The sequence below is a fragment of the Muntiacus reevesi genome, chromosome 8, assembly GCF_963930625.1.
Source record: "Muntiacus reevesi chromosome 8, mMunRee1.1, whole genome shotgun sequence".
NCBI lineage: Eukaryota > Metazoa > Chordata > Mammalia > Artiodactyla > Cervidae > Muntiacus > Muntiacus reevesi.
In genome coordinates, this window is record NC_089256.1 from 60,550,773 (window position 1) to 60,557,364 (window position 6,592).

Here is a 6,592-nt window from a genome sequence, read left to right on the forward strand (position 1 = left end):
AGAAAGCAGGAGAAAGCTTCACCAGGAGGTTCCCGTGAGGCTATGCTGGTTCCCCGAGGCCATGGGGACATTATACCCATCACATCAATTATCCCCCCAATCCTGTACTTCTTCCTAAACAGACACAAAGCAGGGAGTCCTCAGCTTATCTTCCCCAGAAAAACTGAAAACTTCACACGTTATTACTTCTTGGAAGCATCTGTTACCGTGTGCTCCACATTTTCTTTGCATCATCTTGTTTCATTTTCTCAGTGACCATGTGAAGCAGCTGCATTAGTTCCCCTGTGGTAGAGCTAAGGACTTCTAATTGAATGCCTTCAGAGATGGAGCCTGCTTCATTCTTTCTAGCCTGCCTGACCTGACTGCTATTCCAAAAATGCCTTCTCTACCTAAGGATAGTTATGGCTGTCCTGCCAGCTCCAAAGAACCCTCCTTTCTCCCTAACACTGTGCCCCTAACACCTTCTGAGATGCCTGTTAGTTTCCCACTTTAATCTCAGCCTTCCATCCTTAGCATCTGCTTGTGTCCTGGGGCTCTGGGTAAGGCCTATTAAAGAGACCACACAGGGGACAGAGTGGACAGCACCCACCACCCCCATCCTTCCCCTCAGCCACCACTCGCCTTCTTTCTAGGCTGGTCATTTGGAAGGTGCTTTCCCTGGACATCAAGGCAGAAGACCAGGAAAGGAATCAGGGTTGCTGGAATCCATTCCAGGATGTCTCTGTACTGGGGGGAGGGGGAGGCGGGGAGGTGTTTAGGACCAAACTTTGGTGCCTGGCTGTGGGTTTACAGAGGGTGGGTAAGGACAAGATATACTCCATACGCCAATGTGGAAGAAATGGCTAAGCCAAGTCATAGCTACATGGAGGGAAAAGGATAGAGGCTATAATTTGTGGGTTTTCTTATTCTCTTTTATAGCCCCAAATACAAGAATTCATTCCTTTATCCATCCAACCATCTAAACATCCACTCATCCATCCAACCATCCAATCATCCAGCCATCTAATCATCTAATTATCTGTCCATTCATGTATCCTTTCATCCATAGGCCCATTGTCTTATCAAGTCATCCTACCATTAATCCATCCTTCCATTCATCCATTCATTTATCTACTCATCCATCCATTCACCCATTCATCTGCCTAACAATCTTCTCATCTATGCTTTTGTATCCATTCATCTTTCCATTTCTCCTTCTTTCCTTCTATCCACTCACCAACTCACCTATTCTTTCATCTCTTCACATATTCATTCACCCATCCATCCATCCATCCATTCATTCTCTCATCCATACACCTGCTGCCTATCCTTTCATTCATCTTACTATTAATCCAGCCATATATCCATTTATCCATTCACCTACCTGTCATCCATTTATTCAACTATTGATTCATACAAACATTCACTTATCTATTCACCTATCCATCCTACCACTTATTTGCCACTTTTTTCCTTTACTCATTGATTCATTAATCCATAATTCATCCACTTGTTTCATGCATATATATGTATATATATATGTACTACATATTTTACTCCATCCATTGAAACATTTATCTATTCATTCATTTATATAGAAATAAATTAAATAACCTAATAACATTCTTAGTACAGTGCCTGGCACAGTAAGCATTCAGTAATGGCAATCAAGAGTAGTTGATTTCATTATAAGATTTTATTTGAGAAGCAGAATAGTGTGGGAGTAAAATGCATCAACTTTGGATTTAGACTACCTGGATTCACATCTTAACTCTTCCTTCCACTTGATCTCGAACAAGTTATTTAACTTTTCTTAGTCAAGTTTTCCCAAGTGTAATATGGAAATGGCAAGAGTACATTTCCCTTGAGAGTTGGAAATGTTAAATTGTCCTGAAGATTAAATTAATTACTAAATGTAGAGCAGTTCGAAAAGTGCCTGGCACATAGTAAGCCCTCAACATACTACTCGGCGAAGGCACTGGCGACCCACTCCAGTACTCTTGCCTGGAAAATCCCATGGATAGAGGAGCCTGGTAGGCTGCAGTCCATGAGGTCACTAAGAGTCAGATGCGACTGACCGACTTCACTTTCATGCATTGGAAAAGGAAATGGCAACCCACTCCAGTGTTCTTGCCTGGAGAATCCCAGGGACAGAGGAGTCTGGTGGGCTGCTGTTTATGGGGTCGCATAGAATCAGACACAACTGATGCAACTTAGCAGCAGCAGCAGCAACATATTACTATAATCATTCTTCCATCCTTCAGGCATTAATGAGCTTCTATCTTGTGCCAGACCCACATATATCTTCCTGGGAAATATGCGTCGTAAGGATGTGTTGCCTCCTTCAAGGAGCCCACATCCAGGGAGAAACGACAAACAGATAATGCATGTCACAGAGATCTCAGAGAGGCATGAAGGATGCTTAGGAGCAGTGAGGGGGCTTTCCCCACACACCCACCTCAACCTGTTTTCTCTTCTCTGTACAACTCTCTTGGGCAATCCTGCCCACAATCTGAACTTCATCCCTGGACTCCACGCTGTGCCTGGTACTCCAACTCAGACCTCTCTCCTGAGCTCCAGATCCATATATTCAATGGCTTACTGGGCACCTCTCTTGGAAAGCTTCAGACTGAGCCCATTGTTCTCCTTCTCATATCCTGTTCTTCTTCCTGTACTCCTGAATCCATAAATGGTACCAAAGGATGCCTGACTGCCCAGTCCTCAGAATCTCCCAGGATCAGACATCTACTGTATTTCCCCTTCTGCACCCCTTCAGTCACTAAGCGTGTTGCTACTTACCTTTGCACCTATCCCTCACACCTATCTCCTTGTCATCTCTGCAGCACCTCCTCACCCCATCTCCATCTAGGACTTACTGTCCTCCACCTAGACTGTGGTCTCCTCCCCTGTCTACCTGCCACCATCTCTGTGTCCTCCAATACATCCCACACTGGCCTCACTTCACTTCCCAGACAGTGTGATCATGATGTCATTCTCCCCTTCAAAATCCATCAGTGACACCTGGAGTATCCCTATATCACCCTGTCACTTGCCTTTATATTCCCCTGGGCTGGAGGCTTCTTGAAGGCAGCGCACTTATCTCCATTGCCTGCAGCTCAGTGCCTGGCAAGAATGCATTATTTTAGTCAAGTAGGAGGTAAGAACGGAATAAGGTGCAAGTGTGGGCTCAACTAGCGTAGAAAAGTCTACACAGCTGCTGCAGAGGGAATTTTATTGGAAATAAGCAAAAGAAGAAAAACATGGTGGGATTGTCTGGGAGTGGGAATAGTCCAGGCTGGCCTGGGAGAGATGTATACCCCAGAAGGCCCCCAGGTAGGGAGAAGGGGTTTGGGAACCAAAGATTTTGAAACTAGGCAGAACAGGAGGAGGTGGTGGGAGCCTGGGGTATCAGACTTGCAGTCTGGAGGAGATGGCTAAGTGATATAACCAGGATCATAGCGTAGTCTGGTGTGCTGTACTAAGTGGAGGCCAATTAGGAGGGAAGAGGAGGTCACTGTACGTGAAAGGTCAGCATCTGGGTGTGAAAGCCAAGAGGATGGAGCCAAGAAGAGTCTGGTTGGCTAGGTACCAAGACCGAGAAGAAGCCTAACTGTGAACCTGAGGCTCAGAAAGGTCAAGGGAGGTGAGGTTGGGAGGAAGGTAGGACAAGGGAAGAGTGCAGTGGTGACTTCAAAAGTAGGTGGAGAGGATGTGGGAGGACCATGCCCAGGAGCGGTGCTGGGGTGGCCGAGTGGAAGGAGTGGTAGGCTTGTGGGAAGCAGGGGCTTCAGGGGAGAGCAGCCTCCTGTACCCCCACCCACGGTCCCGCAGACACACCCTTCCTGGTCCCCTCAGGCAAATGCCACCTCTTTCATTCACATGCCCCAAGTTCAATGCCCAGGGAAGGGAGAGGGGTTCAGGCAGGGTTGTCTCCTGCCTTTCTCCTTCTCCCTGTCAGGCCAAGACAAAGTGGGGAAGGAGGTCTTCCCCAGCCCCCAATAGTCAGGGTCAGGGCAGCCACCTCGGGGCTGATGTCACAGCAGGCCTCCAGCCAGATCTCGAGTCTGTTTTCATTCCTGCTCCATGAGACAGGAATAATTAATGAGAAACAGAGAGGGGCTGGGAGGCAACGTGGAGGGACAGAGCTGCTTGCCTGTCAGACCCACCCCCCAAGGTGGAACCCTATACCATTCTTGGACTGCACTCCTGACAAGGGCCTTCAGCACCTGGGGGCCCAGCTCTCCTCCTCTTTCTTCCCCTTCCTTCTCTGAAGAAGGAACACTGAGGCAGCCCTTGCCCACGAGTGCAGACCCCCCTCCAGGGTAGGGGGGGAGGGGGGAAGAGGGTCACTCTGAAGTGGTCCAAGTGCACTTCTAGTTTCCCTTAGGCCCCCTTCCAAGGGATCTTGATGTAGTGGGAAGAATACAGAATCGTGGATGGGTTAAGTCTGATTCGGATCCAGGCTTTGCCCTTGACTGGCTCTACGACCTCAACCAAGACACGTCATCTCTCCTGTAGAATGGGGATAGAAGACAGCAGGTGCTCAGAAATGCTGTAGACAGATGTACTGTGTGTAGCAGGGAACAGAGCAGAGCAGAGGGCTACAGAAGTAGGAGAGGAGAGGATGCCTGAGTTGTAGAACTGCTGGGACCACATGCCCAAGACTAGCCAGCCCTCTGGGCTGTGAGAAATGGATGGCCTGACCGAGGAGGAATCATGACAAAGGGGAAGTCTTGGTCAGTGTCATCTGTCCATGACCCTGTTCCTTCCTCATCCTGACTTGGAATGGCCTCTGTGCCCTGCTCTCACCTAGCGCAGGACCTTTGTATCTACTGCTCCCTGCTCCCCTCTTGCTAACTGCAAACAGCCTTCAAGGCTTAACTCAAGCCTGGGTCCCTTCCTCCAGCCCCGGCTGCTTACCTAGCTGTAGTACTTACCCACCACTTGTATTAGTTGGTTTATCTATCAGTGTCCCTCTGTGAGTTGTGTCCCCCACACCTTAAGGGAGTGGGAGCTGTAACCAGTGCACCCCCACACCCTCAGCTCCATACACTCAGGCTGGCATATGGAAGGGTCCAGTGAAGCTATGTTGAATAAATGAAGTGAAGCAGGGACACAGTAAATGAAGATATACTCAGAGTCAGATACCAAAAGGCTAAATAAAGGGACCTGGAGAGTAATGAGGGCCCCAGCTTCCTCTGCGGGCATTAGAGGATGCTCGGCCTTGCACTAGACTAGTTCAGGTCACTAGAGCTGGAATTTGATCCTGCACCAGTAACACTTACCTTGACTTGTAATTATATACACTTTTTTTTGCATTATTATTTGAAGAGCATCTATACCCTTATTAGATTAAGCTCTTTGAAGCAGCATCTTTGTTCTTGTTCATCACAGTATCCTAGTGCCCAGCACAGTGCCTGACACCCAACAAATATCCAGTAAATATTTGAAGAATGAATGAATATTGGAGGGAAAGAATCCCCTCCCGCCCCAAACACACCCAGGATCAGTGCACTGAGGGGTCACATGCAGAAACCACGGTCCCTCAGCCACTTGCTGCATTCTCTACCCCATAGTGAGCTTCAGCACCCTCACCCTCATTGCTTTCAAACCACTCGGGCCCCAGGCTATCCCAGGAAGCGGGACAGCCTGAGCTAAGCCTGCAGCAAAATGCCAATCATTCCCGTGGCTAGAATGGGGTTGGTGGATTCCCCACACCACCCCTTGGTTTATTGGATCCCAGCTATGCACCAAGCACTACTCGGCATTTTCCTATCTGTTCTTATATTTTATTCAAACGTCATACTAATAAAAATAGTAGCTGACATTTTTGAGTACTTACTATGATCCTGGCACACACTTTACATGTATTAACTGATTTCATGCTTGCAACAATCTCATGAGGTAGAAATGATCACTACACCTTTTTATAGATGAGGACATGGAGGCACAGAGAAGTCAACCTATCCAAGGTCAAAGAGCAAAATGCTGGGCTTTGATCCCAGCTCTGCCTGTCCTCTAAATATGCAGCCCTTCCCACTGCACTGCCCCAGGCGCCCCAGATCTCCGGATTCGAATTCAGGATCTGGCCACCCAGGCTTAGATCTAATAGTTCCTTGTCCAGGACCCTCTCCCTGGGGCCACTGTGGAGGAGGGGGATACTGTGGGGGGCCGAGTACAGCCTAGAGTAGCTTACTGTGTTTACCTGTCTCTACTCTCTGCCCTCAGGCACAGAGAGGGGCATGACATGGGTCATTTGGGGCTGCAACTGCCTCTCTGGGGCAGATGGGCTGAGGGAGGTGAGGGGAAGCCGCTCTCCCCCACCCCCAGCCCTCTGGCTTCCCTTTTCAAGCACTAGCTTGGAAGATCAAATGTTCTGCCCCCAGGAGTGTGTAATTAATTAAGGAAGACTCTAACCAGATCAAGACCTCACTACCTCTCATTCTTCCCCTGCTCCCAGGAAAGCCAGACTCCTCTTGAGTATCCTCATACTTTCTATGCCCTAACCACGCCCCTCGACATCACTGCTCAAGGACTGAGGATTCATCTCAGTCCCCAATGAGACAAGGGTTGATAGGGTTAGGCGGCCCAGGTAGGAATGCACTGGGGGGAG